The sequence below is a fragment of the Phyllobates terribilis genome, unplaced genomic scaffold (assembly GCF_046119375.1).
Source record: "Phyllobates terribilis strain yellow unplaced genomic scaffold, ASM4611937v1 Scaffold_5__5_contigs__length_657084704, whole genome shotgun sequence".
NCBI lineage: Eukaryota > Metazoa > Chordata > Amphibia > Anura > Dendrobatidae > Phyllobates > Phyllobates terribilis.
Window position 1 is genome coordinate 424,718,308 of NW_027362765.1, and position 23,039 is coordinate 424,741,346.

The 23,039-nt window shown below is 44.6% G+C and overlaps 1 protein-coding gene across 7 annotated transcripts in view; it reads left to right on the forward strand.

Annotated features, from left to right (window-relative positions):
• BLNK (B cell linker) overlaps window positions 1-23,039 on the forward strand; it is a 443,283-nt gene that overhangs the window by 183,154 nt on the left and 237,090 nt on the right. For 2 of the 7 annotated variants that reach the window (XM_073685219.1, XM_073685224.1), the window contains exon 2: window positions 21,388-21,464. The exons of the other annotated variants lie outside the window; for them this stretch is intronic. The gene's annotated coding sequence lies outside the window, so the exon portion shown is untranslated. The remainder of the gene's footprint in view (window positions 1-21,387; window positions 21,465-23,039) is intronic. 7 annotated transcript variants of the gene reach the window in all.

The window sequence follows — 23,039 nt, forward strand, 5'->3', positions numbered from 1 at the left end:
TCCAGCCAGGTACAACTAGGCAGCTGGGGGCTGGAATCTGCAGCGCAGGGAGGCCCAAGCTTTCTGGGGCCCCCCCGCTGCAAATTGCAGTCCGCAGCCACCCCGGAAAATGGCGCGTTCATAGAAGCGCCATCTTCTGGTGCTGTACCCAACTCATCCAGGGCCCTGGTGCTGTGGCTCACTGGGTAATAAAGGGGTTAGGGCCAGCTTGGTATTATCAGCTGGCCCTAAGCCCGAAATTCATGGGGTCATGCCAATATTAGACATGACCGCCATGAATTTCTAGTAAAGTATTTAAAAAAAACACAACACCCAGAATAAAGTCCTTTAATTGAAATAAACACACAATTCTTTATTGTTCTAAATTAAACCATACCTACCATCACGCCCATTCCAGCTGAAGCCAACGATCTCCTGCAATAAAAGAAAAATAATAAACCAACATCATCCTTACCTTTCCATGGTTCCCAGGACAGCTCCAGCTCTGCTACATCGAGATGACAGGCTGGATCGCAGCAGAAAGCTGCCATCCAGCCTGTCATGCTGCAGGCAGACACTGAGAAGCGCAGGCTTGCTTGCGCTCCTCAGTGTCAGGCTGTGACGGCATCCAGATGAGCCGAGTCTCTCACGTTCACCGCATGCGCAGGAGAATTCTCCCACGCTGTCAGTGACGTGCATGAGGTGAGCTGAGTTCATTGTCGGCTCATCTGGATGCCGTCACAGCCTGACACTGAGGAGCGCAAGCATGCCTGCGCTTCTCAGTGTCTGCCTGCAGTATGACAGGCTGGATGGCAGATTTCTGCTGCGATCCAGCCTGTCATGTGAATGTAGCAGAGCTGAAGCCGTCCTGGGAACCATGGAAAGGTAAGGATGATGTTGCGTTATTATTTTACTTTTATTGCAGGAGATCGTTGGCTTCAGCTGGAATGGGCGTGATGGTAAGTATGGTTTAATTTAGAACAATAAAGAATTGTGTGTTTATTTCAATTAAAGGACTTTATTCTGGGTGTTTGTGTTTTTTTTTAACTTTGACTATGGGGTTGGTAATGGGGATGTCTTATAGACGCCTAACCTGGGCTTGATGTCAGCTGGCATTATAAGCTGACATCAACCCCAACCCTATTACCCCACTGCCACCGCTACAGGGCAGTGGGAAGAGCGAGGCTAAGTACCAGAATTGGCGCATCCTATGGATGCTCCATTTCTGGGGAGGCTGACGGCTGGTGTATCTAGCCTGGGAGGGGGCCAATATTCATGGCACCCTTCCTGGGCTATTAATATCAGCCCCCAGCTGTCTGCCTAGCCTTTGCTAGCTATTAAAATAGGGGGGACCCCATGTCATTTTTTTGGGGGTCCCCCATTTTAATAGCTAGTAAAGGATAGGTATTCAGCTGGGGGCTGATATTAGTAGCCTGGGAAGCTCCGTGGGTATTACCCCCTTCCCAGGCTTCAAACATCTGCCCCAGCCGTCTGCTTAACCTCCGCTAGAGACTAAAATTACGGGGAACCCCACGCCAATTTTTTTTTTTAATAAATCCTTTATTTTAACACTAAATGAAAAGTACAGTAACCAACACTGTCACTGTACTTATTATATATGTGACTGACATGTTTCTATCTATCTAATCTATGTGTGATGCTCTTTCTTTCTGTTATAAATTGTCGGGTACCGATGCTGAATTGCCTGCCGGCTTTTTTAAAGAGACGGTGCATGAAAACACTATTATTTTTTTAAATAAATCCTTTAACACTAAATGACAAGTACAGTAACCAACACTGTCACTGTACTTCTTATATATGTGACTGACATGTTTCTATCTATCTAATCTATGTGTGAAGCTCTATTCTTTCTGTTCTAAATTGTCGGGTACCGGTATATGCCGCTGATGAATTGCCGGCTTTTCATGTTTCACTGTGAGCACTGTTCCCATCGATTTGGGCAACCACTGTAATGCCACAACCACCATGGCTGTGGCATTAACGTCTTAAAAAAATATTAATTCCTGCTATTCCATTTAATTGTAATGTAAGGGAGATATTGTAATGTCAGCGCTTGAGCGGGAGAATTCTCCCACGCTGGGATGGCATTCTGATGACAGGCTGGATCGCAGCTGAGCGCTGCCATCCAGCTTGTCATCCTTCAGAGACACTGCAGACCGCAGGCATTATGTGAACTTCCGATTCCAGTATTCGATATTGTAAAAGTATCGGAACTCAGTATCGGAACTCCGATACAGCGAATATCGGTCGATACCCGATATTTCAGTATCGGAATGCTCAACACTACCCATAACCTGTAATATTATATTTATCAAGAAAGTCATCCAGGCTCTTCTTGAACATTAGCAGTGAATCAACCATTGCCACATCATGTGGCAGAGGGTTACATAGTTTCACAGCTCTAACAGTAAAGAATCTGCGTCTGTGATTATAAAAAAAACTTTTTTTCCCCGGGTTCTCCTCGGATCCGCTAGATAGAGTGACTAGCATCAATTCTGTACGAGGTAGCCTTTTTGAGCTAATGGCTTCTGACAGAAATAACAATTCCGTAATAACTTATAACTCACCAGAAGTTAAAATTTTAAGTCATGGATGAATTCAGCTCATTTTAGTCATATCCACTGGCAGTAATATTCAGGTGCAACCTGTCCCCAGTGGTATATTAACCTGATTACAAGTGAGTTAATATAGAAAAGGCCAATTTAAAATCCCTATTTGATATGCAATTGCACTCTTATTTTACATTAATTTTATTTATTTGGGAACTATTATGTTGTCATCCTGTCATCAAACAGCTTTTGCTCATAAAAGCAAGCGGAAGGGTAGAAATACATTTACAGAATTAAACATAAAATGATTGCGCCGGCAAGCTGTAATTTAAACCAATTACTTTGCCCCTTCATCTTCGCCTGAGATGTAGATGAGGTCATGGGATTAAGCTCGGAACCATCATTTAATTTCACAGTATTTTTGCTAAATAGTTTTCATGTGGTCTCTGGTCATATTGCAGCTGGAACAGTCGAGCAGATCCATCTCTGTCATCAGAAAATAATAGAAAATCAATGTCCACAATTAAATGTTCCACGGCCCTGTACTTAATTTTTCATATGACAGATCTCAAAGGCCATGTTCATACTTACTATAGAGGCTACAATGGCAGCTTTGTAAAAGAATATGGAGAGAATAGTAAGATCAAAATAGCAGAAAGTTTAGTCCAAAGTTCGGTTCGGGTACAGAACTGTACCTGTACTTGAATCTGAACCTGAACCCCATTGAAAACCTAGAGGACCCGAACTTTGGAACTGGAAAATTCTCTCTCCTCCTGGACTTGCCCCGGAACTCCTAATATTAAGACGGACTTCAAGGAGAAGTCAGTGTTCGGAGTTTAGCACCAGACACTGAATGTCCAGTACAAACCCCGAACTTTTAAGTTCGGGTTCGTTCATCTCTACTCGCACCCCATGCGTTCAGTGAAGATGATAATAATTAATAACCCTTTAAGTCTAGCATATTCTTTCCTCTCTCCACAAAGCAAGATCTTTTTTCATACACTCTTCTGGGATGAGGTCCTATGGGCACTAATGTTCCATTCACACAAGAGACACAGGACCACTGTTCTCATGATCAGTGGAAGGTCCTGAAAGTCAGAATGCAGTGAAAAGTACAAGGAAAGGACAGAGAAAATGAGTAAAAAGCAGCATGAGTCTGTAACAGCAAGAAACAGACTAGAGGAACAACCACCTGAGGTACTGACTGTTTAAAGGGAATCTGTCAACAGGTTTCTGCTACTCCATCTGAGAGCAGCATGATTCGGGCGCATAGACACTGATTCCAGTGATATGTCACTTACTGGGCTGCTGGCTGCAATTTTGATAAAATCACTATTTTATTTGTTGCAGATCTAGCAGTTATCTAAATGCTGAGTTCTTTATAGCCCTGCCCACACCACTGATTGGCAGCTTTCTGTGTGCACTGTGCATGGGCAGAAGGCTACCAATCAGTGGTGGGGGCGGGGTTATTCAGAGCTCATGAATATGGAGGACAACATGTCAGCAGGTTTACTAGTCCTCTAGCGATAACCTCCTGCTGATAAAACAGTGATTTTACCAAAACTGAAGAAAACAGCCCAGTAAGTGACACATCGCTGGAATCAAAGTCTTTTTCTCTAAATTATATTGCTCTCAGATTAGAAGGCAATAAGCTAGTGACAGACTCACTTTAATTGTTCACCGTTTAGATGTATAATTGATTTAACTGTGCAGAAAAAGAACGGAAAGATTATATTGGAATTGCCAAGCAAGTCTTATATTGGTCACTTATTCACTTAGCTATTGAAAACTTCCTGATCATCTGCAAGAATTTTGCTTTGCATAAGATGACCGCAAAGTATTTTTTAACTTTCTTTCAGACATATAAATTTATTAACTTTTTACAAGTTATATCCACCTACATAACCATATCCAGCTGTAAAAAAAGGCTCAGTTCATGTCTTATTTTCGTCCGTTTTGTGGATCAGACTCAGGCCATTAAAGTCTTTGGGGATCCGTGAGTCGTGGATGAAACAATGAAGACATATCTTGTACTTCAGACTTCTCTCCTAGACATACTGATAGGGAATGTAGATTGTGAGCCCAAATGGGGACAGTGCCCATAATATCTGTAAGTTGTCTAAATTGTAAAGCGCTGCGGAATATGTTGACACTATATAAAGATTATTATTATTATTCATTTTTAACTGATTCATTGTAAGGCTGCATTCACACATCCGTATGAAGTGATGGTGTGCTGCCTCATTTTTTAATCAAAGAGCTCACAGACCCATTGTAGCCTATTCATCAAAGATTTTATACAGAAAATGTCGTAAAAGCTTTGAAAAGTTGCAACATTTTTGCACAATGGGGAGTTGCACAAAAATTGTGCAACTTTTGGCGTTTTCACACCATCAAAATGGCTGGAGCTTGGGAAGAGCCAGGGCAGGGAAGAGCTCGGACATACCTGTCTGTAAAATGCATCAAATGTGCTGGCGTTTTGTATGGCACAAATGTTACTCCAGTCCTTGACTAGAGGGCACTTTTTTTACCTGTCCGCAAAAATATGTTACGTTTTTTTGGAGATGAAGAGCCTTATACAGATTATTTTGACTATAATTATCATCATTTTACAGTTCACAGTGAATGCAGCTGATGTTTACATTTCAGAATTATGGGCGGCAGAGATGTATCACTCGTAATTAGTGTTGAGCCACCCCCATAGTGTTCGGGTTCAGTTCGGTTCGTCGAACACCGGCATGTTCGTCGAACAGTTCGTCGAACACCATTAAAACCAATGTCAGACAAACAAAAACACATAGAAACACATAGAAAACACATAGAAAACACCTTCAAAGGTGTCCAAAAGCTGGCAAACTGCTCAGAATAGAATAAAATAGAATAGAGCATCACACATAGATTAGATAGATAGAAACATGTCAGTCACATATATAATAAGTACAGTGACAGTGTTGGTTACTGTACTTGTCATTTAGTGTTAAAATAAAGAATTTATTAAAAAAAAAAAAAAAAATAATAGTGTTTTCATGCACCCGTCTCTTTAAAAAAGCCGGTCGGCAATTCATCAGCGGCATACATCGGTACCTGACAATTTAGAACAGAAAGAATAAAGCATCACACATAGATTAGATAGATAGAAACATGTCAGTCACATATATAATAAGTACAGTGACAGTGTTGGTTACTGTACTTGTCATTTAGTGTTATAATAAAGGATTTATTTAAAAAAAAATTGGTGTGGGGTTCACCGTAATTTTAGTCTCTAGCGGAGGTTAAGTAGACGGCTGAGGCACATGTTTGAAGCCAGGGAAGGGGGTAATACCCACGGAGCTTCCCAGGCTACTAATATCAGCCCCCAGCTGAATACCTAGCCTTTACTAGCTATTAAAATGGGGGACCCACCAAAAAAATGAGGTGGGGTCCTCCCTATTTTAATAGCCAGAAAAGGCTAGGCAGACAGCTGGGGGCTGATATTAATAGTAGTGTTGAGCCACCCCCGTAGTGTTCGAGTTCGGTTCGGTTCGTCGAACACCCGTGTGTTCGCCGAACTGTTCGTCGAACTGTTCGTCGAACACCTTCGAACACCGTTAAAACCAATGGCAGGCAAACAAAAACACATAGAAACACATAGAAAACACCTTCAAAGGTGTCCAAAAGCTGACAAACTGCTCAGAAGACATAACTAACACATGAAAAAGTGACAAGTACATATAGTCATGCGAAAATAAAAGAGGTGGAGGAGTAAAAGGAGGGGGAGACACAGATATAGGCATGTCATGCCCTTCTAAAATCCAAAAAGTGAGAAGCCGACACGGCCAGTCCGCTCCTGCCCGTGCCACCTCCGTGTCGCCGGGTTTGTGCCAGAGCCGCGGTGAACCCTGATGGCCAGCCCCCCTCTCCCAATACTGGTGCCTGTCCGCTGGTGGGTCGAGCGAACCCCCCTGTGGTGGAGGCAGCTCTAAGCTTTTTAATTTAAATTGTCTCTCTAATTTGAATGAATACACTTTAAATCCTTTTACAAGGATCTATTGGAGGGCAAGTCTCATGCCAGCAGCCGCGTAATTCCAGCTCCAGTAGCGTCCACTAAAGCTGCTGCAGTTAAAAAGCTTTTATAAGGATCGAGCTCGGCTGTCCACCGCAAGGCATCCTACTGCCAGTCCCAGCCCCTATGCCTTGGGGTGCCTCCTGATGCTCTTCACTGAGTATCCCATGGTCCCGAAGCATTGCCTTTGAAAAAATTAAGTGTCTAAACTACAGGTGGTGTAGCTTGCTTAACAGCCGGGATAATCCGCTGACTAGCAGACACTGCTACTAGGCACAAAGTATTTCCTGGGCTAGATGCAGTTAAAAATTTGTAATTAGATACTCTCGTTGGATGCTGAGAAAGCATTCCATAGAGTCTCCTGGCACGCCATATATGATTCTCTTAAAAAGCTTGGGGTAGGGGTCTAGGGGACCCTTTTATAGCCAAAATCACGGCCCTGTATCACAATACGTCACCTAGGCTGAAGATAAATGGAACTGTAGCACCCTGAGGGCTCGGTTGCTACAGAGGTATTGCACCTCACCCAGAGGTGTGATATCTCACTCTCAGGTAAGGATGGAGTGTGGATCAGGACCCGACACCTGCATGCATTACACCACATTGCCGTGGGGCAGGGCGACCAATATGCCTCTGAGATGGGCACGACAGTCCCTGTCCCTGGCTGGAGTGGGGGGAGGGAACACTGAGGAAGGGGAACCCTGTAGTGCAGGAGCAGGGAGGAAGCAGTTCCTGGGTGCATTGAGAAGGGAGTATAAAAGGTGGGCACCATCTTAGTTCAGTGCAGAGAAGTCTGAGCAGAAGTGGCAGGGAGCAGGGGCTCTGCATGAGCTCTGCTCCGGAGGCGGGCCTAGTAACAGAGGCCCAGGCCTGGAAGAGGGAGAAGGAAGGAAGAGGAGCGGAGAAGGCTCCAGGAACGAGGAATGAAGGGATCCCAGGGGTGCGGACGGGCGAGTCGCCACCGCACGCCCGAATCCACCTGCGTGGAGGGGTCAGGCCAAAGGGGGAGACCGGTCCCCGAAACTAGTGGAGGCAGGAAACGACCCTCAGCTAGAAACCGGAGGCTGTGACATTTTATGTGGCGCAGCCCCTCGCTACACCCGCTAGGAAGGCACCACATAGGGTCAGGGAAACTGGCGCCAAGTTTACCAAGAGGAGGCCCGAGGCAGCCGGACAGAAGGGTTGGTAAGAAAGGCCAGACAAAGGACACACAAAGGGGGTCCTGTGAAGCGCTCCAAAGTTATCTGGGAGTTGTCTGAGCCCCTCACCTGGTGAGCACAGTACGACGTGGGCAGCCGTTACCTGCAGACGTGGTCTGGATAGTAAGAACTGTGAGTAAAGGCCCTGGACTGCATCACTGACTCCGTGTCGTTACTGCTGCTGCCCTGCACCATCACCCCCATCCTCCGCATACACTGCCCTGAGGCTATACTCCTCCCGTGGGGAGTTATGCTACGCTCTGCTGCACCCACAACACCAGCCTCAGCGGTCTGCCCTGCAGCGGTGGTTCACTCTGACCGCAATCCACGGGTGGCGTAGTCGGACATTTAAACATCAAAACCACATAAATAGTTCCGCCACTGGTTTGACCACCCTGAGCCACGGAACCGGGTCACCGCCATGAAGACTACAACCACCAGCATCCACCAAAAAGGGTCCGGCTCCGGGTGTCCCAAGGCCCAGGGGGTGCATCAGAACATTTTCATCACCTTTCACAATCACCAATGGGACAAGGCAGGGATGTCCTCTGTCCCCTCTCTTATACATCCTAGTGACGGAGCACCTGCTCTCATCAATTCGCCATAACCCCAATATTAGGTGGATTGAGGTGGGAGGCACCGAGTACAAGTGCTCTCTATTTGCTGATGATGTCCTAGTATATATCACTCAATCACATATATCCATCCATGCTGTTATGGCTGAAATAGATCACTTTGTTACATGGTCAAATTTTAAAATCAATGCAGCGAAGTCTGAGGCCCTCGATGTCTCCCTCCCCAAATCCATATAGGATTCCATCCAGTCCAACTTTCCCTTTGCCTGGCCCTCACAGGGTATCAAATACTTAGGAATTCCTATTCATAGAGACCTCTCCCATCTATGTTATCTTAATTTTGGGCCCTTTATTGAACAACTCCATACAGACCACGGTTGGCAAGTTAGAACTGTAAGATTCACTACGTGAACCACTGGTGTTTTGTGGAAAAGCACATGTACACTGCGTTCCAAATTATTATGCAAAAAGTGTTTAGGAGTGATAAGGGAAGAATTTGTTTGTTTGTCAGTTAAACTCATTGATGGTGATGTGTGTCAGGGCTCTTTATATCACTGTAAGCAATTGCAGACACCTATGCTAATTAGTTTGGCAGGTGTGTCCAATGAAAGGCAAGACTACTTAAGAAGGCTGTCTCACATTATTAAGCAGCCTACATTTTCTGCCAAAATGGGAAAGAAAAAGGATGTGTCGGCTGCTGAGAAGCAACAAATTGTGGAGTGTTTAGGTCAAGGCATGACTACAATCAACATTGTGCGATGATCAGGATGAAGTGTCTTGGCAATCAAGAAGTATGTAGCTGATTCACAGTACACACGTGTGCGTGCTGATAAGGGCAAATTGAGGACTCTTTCTTACAGGCAATTACGTCAGGTTGAAAGAGCAGCGGCAAAAAAGCCTTGTCATAGCAGCAGACAAGTTTTTGAAGCTGCTTGTGCCTCCAACGTCCCCCGAACAACAAGATGCAGGGTCCTTCAGAGGTTTGCAGCTGTGCATACGCCATCCTGTCGACCTCCTCTATCCACTTCACACAAGCAGAAACGGCTCCAGTGGGCCAAACATTACATGAAGACTGATTTCAAAACTGTTTTGTTCACGGATGAGTGCCGTGCAGCGCTCGATGGTCCAGATGGATGGAGTGGAGGATGGCTGGTTGATGGACACCCCACGCAAACACGGCTACAGCGCCAACAAGGAGGAGGTGGAGTAATGTTTTGGGCTGGAATCATGGGGAGAGAGATTGTCGGCCCCTTTAGGATCCCTGAAGGCGCTAAAGATGAACTCCATAATGTATGTGGATTTTCTCAAACAGCACTTCCTGCCATGGTTCAAGAAGAAGAACCGTGTATTTCACAGCAAGATCATTTTTCTGCATGATAATGCACCATCTCATGCTGCACATAAAACATCTGCATCTCTGGCTGATATGGGCATAAAAGGGGACAAACTTATGGTGTGACCCCCATGCTCCCCTGACCTGTACCCCATTCAGAACCTTTGGAGCATCATTAAAAGGAGTGTCTATGATGGCGGGAGGCAGTTCACATCTAAGCAACAGCTCTGGGAGGGTATTCTGTCCTCATGCAAAACAATTGAAGCAGAAACCATCCAAAACCTGACAAATTCAATGGACGAGAGAGTTCAGAAGCTCCTTTCGAACAAGGGGTCCTATGTGAAAATGTAACATCACCTAGAATAAAGTTTTGAGTTGAAAACTGTTTGATTTCAGTTTCTAACAACCTGCTAATGCTTATAATTTCAAAAATGACCATTTTTTTGGTCTTTATTAAAATGAAAAGGTTGATCGAAAAGTTTGGGGGATCTAAGAGTGTGGCAACCCAGTAGTCATGATTACTTCGAATTCTGACAATATGAGGGTCATGCTGCAGGTAGTGCAGCAAGAAGGCACTTATGTGTCTTGCGCATCTCGGAGCCCCAAAATTATTTTCCGGGCTAGATGCAGCTAAAAATTATTATTAATTTTAAATCTGGTGAAGCTTTAGTATAGATGGCCTAATAGGATCAGTGCTGCACACTGCTACAAAGCCCAAATTATTTTCCAGTCAAGATACAGATAAACATGATTAGTAATTTTAAATCTGGTGGAGCTTATTATAGATGGCCTAATAGAATCAGTGCTGCACACTGCTACAAAGCCCAAATTATTTTCCAGCCAAGATACAGATAAACATGATTAGTAATTTGAAAGCTTAAAACTGTTGGTAGGGTGATTTTAACCAGTCATCAAGCTTTTACTCTCCCCAGGATGACACAGGGGTAGAAAAGTCGTTTCGGATCCATGATTTGTTCATCTTTATGAACGTGAGTCTGTCTACATTATCAGTGGAGAGCCGCGTGCGCTTATCTGTCAGCACACCACCAGCAGCGCTGAACACACGTTCAGACAGAACGCTGGCTGCGGGGCATGACAAGATCTCCAAGGCGTAAGTGGCTAGCTCCGGCCATTTATCCAGATTGGAAGCCCAAAAAGAGCAAGGGTCCAGTGACACAGTCGTGGCTTCAATGTTTACTTGGAGATACTCCTGTACCATCGTCTCTAGGCGTTGACTATGTGTCAGACTTCTTGTCTCCTGTGGCCTTGCAAAGGATGGGCTAAAAAAGTGGTGAAATGATTCCGCAAAATTGATGTTACCAGCAGATACTGTGGTTCTGTTACGGTTTGAGTGCTGAACACTTGACGGTCCCACGGTTGGCAAGTTGGAACTGTGAGATTCACTACGTGCACCACTGGTATTTTGTGGAAAAGCACATGTAAGATTCTGCAACAGTCTCTGCTGATACTCCTGCATGCGTGCATCCCTTTCTATGGCAGGAATAATTTCTGCAAATTTACTTTTGTACCGGGGATCTAACAGTGTGGCAACCCAGTAGTCAGGATTATTTCTAATTCTCACAATTCGAGGGTCATGTTGCAGGTAGTGCAGCAAGAAGGCACTCATGTGTGTTGCGCATCCAGGAGCACCAAGTCCCTGTTGTGTTGGTGGCGAGGTAACAATCATGCTTCCTTCCTCTGTCCTCTCCCCCCAACCTCGCACAACAGAAATGTGATCAAGGTCTCCCTCATCTGATGAGTCTTCCATCAGTTCGTCCTCCACTTCTTCCTGGGCTCCTGCACCTTCCTCACTAGTTTGGCTGCTACCATGCGCCCTGGTAAAACCATCTCCCCCACCCTCACATGCCTGCCGCCTTGGTGCTGCCGACCGTCTGGACCTTGCAGATGTTAGCCCTTCCGCATACAACTCCTCCTCCTCTACTTCCTCCACCTCCTCTTGTGCCACCACCTGACTCCGAATTCTGTTTAACATGTGCTCCAGCATGTAAATCACCGGAATAGTCATGCTGATAATGGCATCGTCAGCACTAAACATCTTTGTCGCCATTTCAAAACTGTGCAGAAGGGTGCATAGGTCCCTGATCTGAGACCACTCCTCCAGCGTGATTTGCCCCACCTCTGAATCTCGTTGGCCCAGGCTATACGTCAGAACGTATTGCACCAGGGCTTGTCGGTGCTGCCACAGTCGCTGCAACATGTGCAGAGTTGAATTCCACCGGGTAGGCACATCGCATTTTAGCCGGTGAAGTGGCAGGCCCAACGACTTCTGTAGAGATGTAAGTTGCTGAGCTGCGGGATGCGAACGGCGGAAGTGAGCACACAGCGACCGTGCCCTCTGCAGAAGGCCATCTAGTCTGGGATAGTGGGCTAAAAATTGCTGGACAACCAGGTTCAACACGTGAGCCATACAAGGCACGTGTGTGACATTGCCCCGGCGAAGGGCCGCACCCAGGTTTGCAGCATTGTCGCACACGGTCTTCCCTGTTTTCAGGTCCAGTGGAGACAACCATTCATGAAATTGGTTCTCCAGAGCTGACCACAACTCCTCAGCTGTGTGACTCACATTTCCCAGACATTTCAATGTAAAAACCGCCTGATGACGTTGAGCCCTACTGCCAGCATAGTAAGGAGGTGTGCAGGATCCCTTCTGCGCAGTTAGAAAGCTTGTGGCATGACCAGACAGGCTTTGGGTGCAGGTGGAAGACCGAGAGGAGGTTGAGGAGGCAGAAGCAGTGGAGGAACTTTGACATAAAGAGGATTGACGCACAACTCGTGGGGACGGCAAGACTTGGACAGCAGCCCCTTGTCCTGCTGTCACCATAGTTACCCAGTGCCCAGTCAGCGACATGTAACGCCCCTGTCCATGCCTACTCGTCCAAGTGTCTGTGGTGAAATGCACCCTGTCACACACAGAGTTTCTCAAAGAAGCGGTGATGTTGTGTGCGACATGCTGGTGGAGCGCAGGCACACCTTTCTTTGAGAAGTAGTGCCGACTGGGCATCTGGTACTGGGGCACTGCGACGGACATAAGGTCTCGAAAATCCTCTGTGTCCACCAGGCGGAAAGGCAGCATTTCTGTAGCCAAGAGCTTGCAGATGGTGAAATTCAACCTCTTAGCTTTCTCATGGCTAGGAGGAAATGGTCTTTTACTTGTCCACATCTGAGGGACCGAGGACTGGCTATTGTGCTTAGACGGGGTTGATAAGGGTGTCCCCGGCAAACTGCCGGTCTGTGAGGAAGATGCAGGCGGACATGTTAGGTTGCCTTGATCCAAAGGTGGTGCTATCGATGTCGGACAGCGCTCAACACCAGCTGGTGTTACCACCTCCAAAGAAAATGATGACCTGCCAATCACGCTGGCTGTTGCGGGTAAAGAGGTGGCAGGTCTGCGCCCCAAAACAGGTGTGACTGCTGTCCCCCCAGTCACAGAGGATGAAGAGGCCGCGGATGCACAAGATATGGCAGACGGTGGTTGGCCCGGCCGGCTAGGCCGCATTGTAGCACACTGAGCTTCCCACTGCAACTTATGCTTCATGTCCATGTGCCGGTTCATGCATGAAGTACTCAAACTATGTATTTTTTGGCCTCTACTTAGCTTTTGCTGACAAATGTTACAGATAACACGAGTTGGGTCATCTTTATCGATCTGAAAAAATGCCCAGGCTATGCAAGGCTTAGCACCCATGCGACCTGAAGAGCCACCACGACTTGTGGTGAGAGGCAGAGTTGTGTTTGAGGATGCAGTTGTTGACGTGCTTCCAGTACTACGTCTCTGTCCAGGAAGGCGCAACCTGACCTCGTCGTCACTAGCATCTTCCTCCACCTCCTCTGCTGACCTCATCTCTTGGCTGACTGTGGGTTGACAGTAAGTGGGATCTCCAACCTCATCATCATCACCCTGTGCGTTATCACACCCGTCGTCCTCAGAGCCAACCTGTTCCTGCCCTGACAAAAAACTAAAGTTGTCGCTCCAATCAGGTATTTGAGTCTTATCATCGTCTTCCTCATTGTCTCCACCAACAGGAGTTACAGTTTGGGAATGAGGGTCTACATTATGGTCAGAACCTTCTGCGTCTGGTCCTGGATCCGACTCATTAAGATTCTGGGCATCAGTGCAGATCATTTCCTCGTCTGGATTCACAGAAGCGCTGGAGTCGACCTCTGATTCCCAGGCTATAGTATGAGTAAACAGCTCTGCAGACTCAACCATCTGTTCTACCTCATACTCAGACGGGCAGCTGGAGATTTGGGAGCTGTGAGGAAGCAAGTGCGATTGGGGTGACACCTTTGAGGACTGGAGTATTTGTGATGTTGAAGTTGATGTGGAGGAGAGCCCACTTAAAGGAGCACTTGATATCCGTTGAAGCACCTGCTGTTTTTGTGCCTCATCTGGAATTTGTAGCGATTGGCGTGGCCGTAAGAAAGGGATCTTATCACATTGTCCGCTAAAAGAAGAAGACATTTTAGTTTGGCTGGAAGATGGTCTTTCTTCTGCAGATGTTACTGTTGCTTTAACACCTACCCCACGGACACAACCTTTTTCCCCTTCCCAACACGCCTATTCCCCTTTCCACCAGCAGCAGGCCTTTTTCCACTCATTTTGGTGGTTAACTAATTCACAACTCTGGAGTTGTTTGCACAAAAAAACAATCGATGGGAACCGAGCAGAGCTGAGTGGCCAAACTGTGGTATTAGGCCAAAACTATTGGCTGGGTTAGATGCAGAAAAAAATTATATTCAATTTGCAACCTGATGGAGGTCTGTATAGATGGATTAATAGAACAAGTCCCACACACAGCTAGAAGCCCAATATTTTTTCAGAGGTAGATGCAGAAAAAAATATATTCAGTTTGCAACCTGATGGAGGTCAGTATAGATGGACTAATACAACAAGTCCCACACACAGCTAGAAGCCCAATATTTTTTCAGAGGTAGATGCAGAAAAAAATATATTCAGTTTGCAACCTGATGGAGGTCAGTATAGATGGACTAATACAACAAGTCCCACACACAGCTAGAAGCCCAATATTTTTTCAGAGGTAGATGCAGAAAAAAATATATTCAGTTTGCAACCTGATGGAGGTCTGTATAGATGGATTAATAGAACAAGTCCCACACACAGCTAGAAGCCCAATATTTTTTCAGAGGTAGATGCAGAAAAAAATATATTCAGTTTGCAACCTGATGGAGGTCTGTATAGATGGATTAATAGAACAAGTCCCACACACAGCTAGAAGCCCAATATTTTTTCAGAGGTAGATGCAGAAAAAAATATATTCAGTTTGCAACCTGATGGAGGTCTGTATAGATGGATTAATAGAACAACTCCCACACACAGCTAGAAGCCCAATATTTTTTCAGAGGTAGATGCAGAAAAAAATATATTCAGTTTGCAACCTGATGGAGGTCTGTATAGATGGATTAATAGAACAACTCCCACACACAGCTAGAAGCCCAATATTTTTTCAGAGGTAGATGCAGAAAAAAATATATTCAGTTTGCAACCTGATGGAGGTCTGTATAGATGGATTAATAGAACAAGTCCCACACACAGCTAGAAGCCCAATATTTTTTCAGAGGTAGATGCAGAAAAAAATATATTCAGTTTGCAACCTGATGGAGGTCTGTATAGATGGATTAATAGAACAAGTCCCACACACAGCTAGAAGCCCAATATTTTTTCAGAGCTAGATGCAGAAAAAAATTATATTCAATTTGCAACCTGATGGAGGTCAGTATAGATGGACTAATAGAATGATGCTATGCCCAAAAGATTTTACTTCACTAGGTGCAGTAAAAAAATTGGTATTCTATACACAGGTGGTATATCTTGCAACACAGATAGGCTACTCCACTGACTAACACACTCTGCAATAGGCCAAAAAGGATTAGCTTTGCTAGATTCAGCCAAATGCTGTGAAAAAAACTTGCACAGCACTGGCACAGACCTGCCTGGCAAAAACTGATAGGAACTGATGTAACCTAGTCCTGAAAAGGACTCCAGTTACAATTAGTCTTTACTCCCACAATCTATCTATTTAAGAGCACAGACCTGCCTGATAAAAGTCGTAGGAAATGCTGTAACCTAGTCCTTAAAAGGACTGCAATCACAACTATTCCCTACTCCCAAGCTATCTGTAGATTTGTGCGAAAATTGGCTTGAAATTAACAAGGTATAGCGCACACAGCAACAGCGGTGCCATCTAACACGCAGCTGCAGCAGTGAGAAAATGGTGGCGACGGGGAAAATTGCTTGGTCTTATAGGGCAAGGACATGTGACATACACTGCCAATGACATTCACTTGCTTGTGTGAAAAAAAGCACTTCGCTCCGTGTGTGCGCTGCTGATAGGCTGACAGATTGCACCTCCCCACTGCAAATGCGGGAAAGAGAAAAAAAAATGGAGATCTTCATTGTTCCTGCAGAGATCCATCCCCTGCCCCTCCCCCCACCCCGCTGTACACTCAAACTGCGTATTAACATTAATTTTCATCATTACTGAGAAAAAATCCAGTTATGATTTTGGTGCACGAACAGTTATCGAACATAACCTCGAACAGCCGAATTTTTCTCAAATTGTTCGTGTTCGCCGAACGGCTCGAACACCGCCCAAAACAGCTCGAATTTGAGATTGGCGAACAGTTCGAGTAGAACAACGCTCATCTCTAATTAATAGCCCTGGAAGGGTGCCATGAATATTGGCCCCCTCCCAGGCTAGAAACACCAGTCGTCAGCCGCCCCAGAAATGGCGCATCCATAGGATGCACCAATTCTGGCACTTATCCTCGCTCTTCCCACTGCCCTGTAGCGGTGGCAGTGGGGTAATAGGGCTGGGGTTGATGTCAGCCTATAATGCCAGCTGATATCAAGCCCAGGTTAGTAATGGAGAGGCGTCAATAAGTGAAAGTTAAAAAAACACAATGTTTCACTGTGAGCACTGTTTCCATCGATTTGGGCAATCACCGTAATGCCACAACCACCATGGCTGTGACATTACAGTGAGTGGCAGACAATCCCTGCATGATTGGTGCTCTAAATAGCGCCAAACATGCAGGACGGGGACCCGAGCTCCCGCCTGAGCATCGCGCAAGTACTCGGCGAGCTCCGAGCATCTCGAGTACTGAGATGCTCGGGCGAGGACCGAGCAGTGGTGAGCATGCTCGCTCATCACTAATTAACAGTATTACTGTGAAAAAATTACGCTTTTGGTGCACAAACAGTTATCGAACATAACCTCGAACAGCCGAATTTTTTTCAAATCGTTCGAGTTCGTCGAACGACTCTAACACCGCGCAAAACAGCTCGAATTTGAGATTGGCGAACAGTTCGAGTCGAACACCGCTCATCTCTACTCGTAATAATAATAAATTATTATTGTTTTCCAATGTGTCCAGAAAAAATATTGTTTGTCCGTGATTTTTTGGTAAGTTGCGCAGAAAAAAAATAAGAAGTCAAGTTGGCAACCCTGAATAGTAGTACTCTATAATCTTTGCCATGCCCTCACTCCTACCATTTCTATCGTAAACTATTTGGATCAATTTTTCTCTTCTAAAATTTCAGTCAATATTTTCCAGGTGCCTAAGCAGAGCTTAAAGCTGAAAGTAAATAGGAAAGTATGAGGTGTAATGCTTATGAGCATAGACTTTGCCTTTAAAACATTTTCAAACCAACAAGGAAACAGATAAGTGGAATTTCCCAGCTACTTATTAATGACATGTCTAACATTACACCAAGTTTTTTATTGCTCTATTGCATGTAAAAAAAAAAATGAAGTAGCCTCGCAGATACTGTAGCTTTGATTAAATATCTCCTATTGTTTTGTTCATATGTAAATCTAGTGATGATTACCGTACATACCAGAAGCAAACCTTGTGTCATCTGATCCTGAAGTCACACTTCTTCTATTTCTCCTTTCCTTCTTTCTTACCTGCAAAACTTATTTGGTTGATTTTTTTGGATCATTAAAAGTCTGATTTCTTCACATATGTTTGTACATAATTAAAAAAAAGTAATTAATTATTGTAAATTCACTCAGAGGCTGTCAGCTCAAAAAGACTACCTAAGACAGCCATGGCATTAGCCACTCCATCAGAAAAAAAACTCAGCATTCACAGTTTAACCCTTGTACAAGCATCTAGATTTCAAAGGGTTCCCCTGGATTTCAACCACAAAGTGGCTGCTGGCCAGATGAGTGAGCTGAAGGCAAGTGAGGTCTAGCTAGTTGGGTTAGTAACTAGAGTGACAGGACAAGAACAGACATCGAAATTTAATGCCAAAGTCTCAGGAATAGCCTGGGTCAGATACCAGGTCAGTCAGAACGTTTTCAAACAGGTCTAGGTCAGGATAGAGGAAAATAACAGATACGGATGAAGTCAAGGTACAAAACTGGGTCTATATCAAGATTCAGAATACAATCAGAACACCAAAGTTCAAGGAGTTTCCATGCACAATATCTGGCAACTTCAGCAGACTGTTGAGAGTTTAAGTAAGGTGTGGTGCTGTCACACTGGCAACAGCAGGAAGATGATTACACCTGCTGGATTAATCCCTGGCTGGACAGCATCTCTACTGGCCTGGTGAGTGATTAGGGTGGTGCCTGGCAACTGAAGTAGACATCACTGGAGCAGATCCTTGAAGAGATGTGACAATTATTAACTAAAGATAAAATAGTCACAAAACATCCCAGCACTTCCTCTTTTAATTTCCTTTTTTTTTCTCATATTTTGTCTCATATTACACTTAAAATTGAACAATTTATAAAAGATTATTCTGTATGTGTCACAGGAGATTAATCATGTTCCTCTTATTATTATCACAAGTATGGCTATAAGACATCTAGCTGAAGCAGGAGCCTTCACCCTCCTCTGCCCTTTTTGCAGAAAAAAAATAAAGAATGATAAGCCTTGCCCCATGATTGAAACTGCTCCCCTAGCCATTTCCAAGCCAAATGGGACATTACACTAGAATGTCAATTGTCCCAAATTTGCCGGGACTATCACAATTTTTCGGAAACTGTCCAAGCAAATTCTTGGTGTCCAAGCTGAAAAAGTGAGGGGTTCATTAAAACTCCGCCAAAAATCAGCATTTCTAATTGGGATTGGGGTCATCCTGGAGGTGGAACAAAAAACCACTTAAATTTTCAACATCACTGTTGGTAACTATGGAATGTAATCAGATAAGGTAGAAGGTCTAAGCTGTGGTGATCTAAGCTGTGGTGCTGAGTGATGACAAAGAGTAAGTATATTGGGAAGTTGATATTTTTTGAGCATATTAAGCACATTTTCTAAGTATTTTCTATATGCATTTTAAGGCTATGTGCCCACGATGCAGAAATGCTCCGGATTTTTCCTGAGCGTTTCTGCATCTCCCTGGCAGAAAAAAACGCATGCGGATTGTACATGTGGATTGTACATGCGGATTGTACATGCATTTTTCCTGCCAGGGACATGTGGATGTGAAGCGTTCTTCACATGCATTTCCGCATGCGGGTTATCAAGCGCTTTTCCAAGCGATTTTAGCATCACTTGGAAAGTGCTTGTCAACTTGGTCATGGATTTATATAGTGTGACCATAAAAGAATGTTTACAAATAAAAAAATAAATCTATACTTACCTTCTGATGGCCCCCGCAGTCTTGCTTCGCTCCGTCCTGGCTTGCTGGCAGATCGCGGTACACTCCACTGAAGGACCTGCCGTCACATGACTATGACGTTAGCGCAGGTCCTTCAGTCCACCGCGATCTGCCGGCAAGCGAAGACAAGCACCAATTAAAAAACACAGCTGATGAATCATTGTCTCCTGGTAGGTAGCCATTCTCAAATTTCATCTAGCTATAGCTGTTTTGACCGCTCCCAAAAAAACATGCAAAATTCTGCAAAAGTGCTGTAAACCACTGTTTCGATCTTTTACATTTATAGAATATTGAGGGGATATGCCATGAATGTCTGATAGAGGAACGCTTTGCAATTTAGAACTGAGATCAATGAAGAAAGTCACTCATGCGCAAACACCCCACTAGTCCTAACACAGCATGTTGGACTACTGTGACACTACTCACGGTCAAGCCATGAGTCAATCTACTCAAGAGGTCTGGGGCCAGATACCAAGAGAGCTCTTCATAAACAGAGGGGTAAGACAAAGGCATAGTCAGGTCACAGTCCGAGGTCAGCATTCCAGGCAGATAACGGATCAATACAAAGGGGCTAGGCAAACGGATGGTCAAAGGCAAGGTCAGGCAGCAAAAATCAAAAACAAAGTACTGGAAAACATGGCAAACACACAACTGAGCTAAAGCTGCGACTGGCAATAATCAGACACTAACAGCCAGCTAAATAGCCAGATAATCACCCAGAACGGGAGACACCTGGATGAAACCTAACATGCCCCTGCCCTGATTGGTAGCTGGACTGTCACTCACAATACTGACAGCTCAACAAACCCCTGCCCCAGATTGGATGGCTGAGCTGCTTCTCACAATACTGACAGCTCTGCATGCCCCTGGCCCAGATTGGACAGCTGAGCTGTTACTCACAATACTGACAGCTCAGCAAGCCCCTGTCCCAGACTGGATGGCTGAGCTGTTACTCACAATACTGATAGCTCAGCACGACACTGATTCTATAGGGCGGCTGAGCTGTTACTCACTATGGACACAGTGAGTGGTGGAATCATGACAACTACCTTCTTGAGAAAGATGAAGGTCCCAGAAATGGGCAATATTCTATAAATGTTACATTTATTTATCACTCTTAAACTGTGTACTTCCAAGCTTACCTACCTGTAGCTGTAAGGGGGAAGACCGGGGTGTAAGTACTTTCAGAGCAAGGGATCCGGAACTGCCGGGGCCGTGCCTCTGGTTGCAGGTGGAAGACAGACTGCGAGCACAGGAGTCAGGTGACTGGGAAGCTGGGGTCATGTCCAGAGTGAGAGCTGGGAGGTCAGGTGACCGGGGAACTGGTGGCGTGGCTAGAGAGAGGAAGAGACGAGGACGTTTGCGCAGAAAAGCGGAGCTGGGTCCTGCTCAGCAGAGCAGTGTGAGAGGGTCCAGGCTTCTGGCTCCAGTACTGGGAGCAAGAGCCGAGTGCAGTGGACCGGAGGAGTCAAGCCGACTAGAGGGAGAAGAGACGCGGGTTCCGTGGAGCCGAGCACATGAGGTGCCGTGTTATGGACTAGGGGCTCAGCGGGTAAAACTGGAGACTGCCTGCTGCCGCCAGAGGACGGAGCATTGTTTGGGCGGGGACGCCTGAAAAATCAACACCGGCATCAGCTGGCAACTGCCTTGTGAGGAGCAAGAGTCAGCTAAGTTAAAAAAACTGTCGATTATAACCGGTTCGACTCTGCTACATCTAGTTAAACTGTGAACTGTCAGTAATAGACTTTTACCTGCTACTTCCCTTGATTTTCCCCCATATTTTCCCCTGTTACTCCCTGCGTGGAGGTTGACTCTGTTATCATAAACCTCCCCTGTTTATTAACCCCGTATTGGCTGCTCTGTGTTTCTGTGTCACTGCATCAAAAGTACCCGTGTTACATAGCATTGCCTTATGAAATGGGAAACACAAAGACTGCACTGTGCTGCAGAGCAGTGATGATTTAACAAATCATATTTTTTCAAAAAATGCAGCAATTTTTTCCTTAGTCTTTTGCCTTGTTTTGTTTTTTTTTGCAGCAGAAACTATGCAGCCAGATCTTAACAAGTACAAAGGAAGTAAACTTTTGACTTTTTCCAGCTACAGGATTTTCTTGGTAAGGCATTTTTCTAATGTGTTTTCCCAAAGGCTTTTATATAGGAAAGTAAGACACAAGAAATAAAAATGTGTAAATAAAAAATAGCAACAAAAAACACATAAAACTTGTATATGAATGAAGCTTAAGTTGAAACCTTAAAAAGAGTTTCCACTTTTAGAAGAATGGACCCCCAATCATTGAGCTCAGTGTCTTTAGCTGATTAGTTGATGTGACATCACCAGACCCGAGCGGTGAGGAGCCGACACTGGTCAGAGGGAGAGTGAGTACTACTGTATCTGTATTTGTTTTTTTACTACTATCTGATAGTTGGGGTCCACGGTTCTAAAAGAGGAAACCCTTAAGAACAGAATCCTGAAGTCTTTACAATCTGGTAAAATCAAATTTCAAAATACAGTGAAAAATTATTTTTTATTACTACTATTATTATTTTAAAAAACAGTAATTGACTTTTTACAATGCATATATCTCCATCTTGTGGTAGAAACAGAAAGTTCATCTTACTAAAAAATAATATAATTTTGTTACATTCATCATTTCTAAATATATATATATATATATATATATGTGTATGTACATACAGTACAGACCAAAAGTTTGGACACACCTTCTCATTTAATGATTTTTTTCTGTATTTTCATGACTATGAAAATTGTACATTCACACTGAAGACATCAAAACTATGAATTAACACACGTGGAATTATATACTTAACAAAAAAGTGTGAAACAGCTGAAAATATGTCTTATATTCTAGGTTCTTCAAAGTAGCCACCTTTTGCTTTGATGACTGCTTTGCACACTCTTGGCATTCTCTTGATAAGCTTCTGGCGTAAATTGCTTCAAAAAGTCACAAAATTTTTGCAGCAACTTGGGGTTGCCCAAAAATTTGTGCCTTTTGGCGTTTTCATGCCAGTTTCTCCCAGCTCTGCCAAAACGGGCAGACATGGGGTGTGGTGGTGGTACAGCAGGGGCATGGCATCACAGCTCATCTAATTCATGATGAGCTGTGACATACCTTATGCCTGAAATCTTACTACAGTCAGTGAATGGAGTAAGATTTGCTGCGAGCAGCATACCACTTGTTGTCAGATGCTCCTGTTTTAGAAAGAGGCGTGCACCTCTTCATGAATAAGGAGCATCTGACTCCACCATCAAGACCAGCGTGAAAATCTCTGGTCTTGATGAATTAGGGCCAAGGTGTCCTCAACATATATGACAATGGATAAATAGACAGTAGCGGTACCTCACTGCTATGCGGTCACAAACTATCTGTAATGTTTTAAAGCTATATATCCCTATCTCTATTGCTAAGCTGTGACTGTGACACCCTTTCACCATCCAGATTCACCATAAAATGGCTGCTGCATTCCCTGCTTCTACTTTTATAGAGGCTCTGATAGTCCCTCATGATTGGCTGTGCTGTACTATGTGTCGTGATAGATGCAAGGTGTTGTTAGGAAGCCTGCCCAGTCACACCCAAAGTCATGTGATCCTTCTCTGGTCAATGCACTTTTCTGCAACGTGTAAAATGGCAGTTTGTGTCATTGTACTAAGAATACCATATGAACTTGAT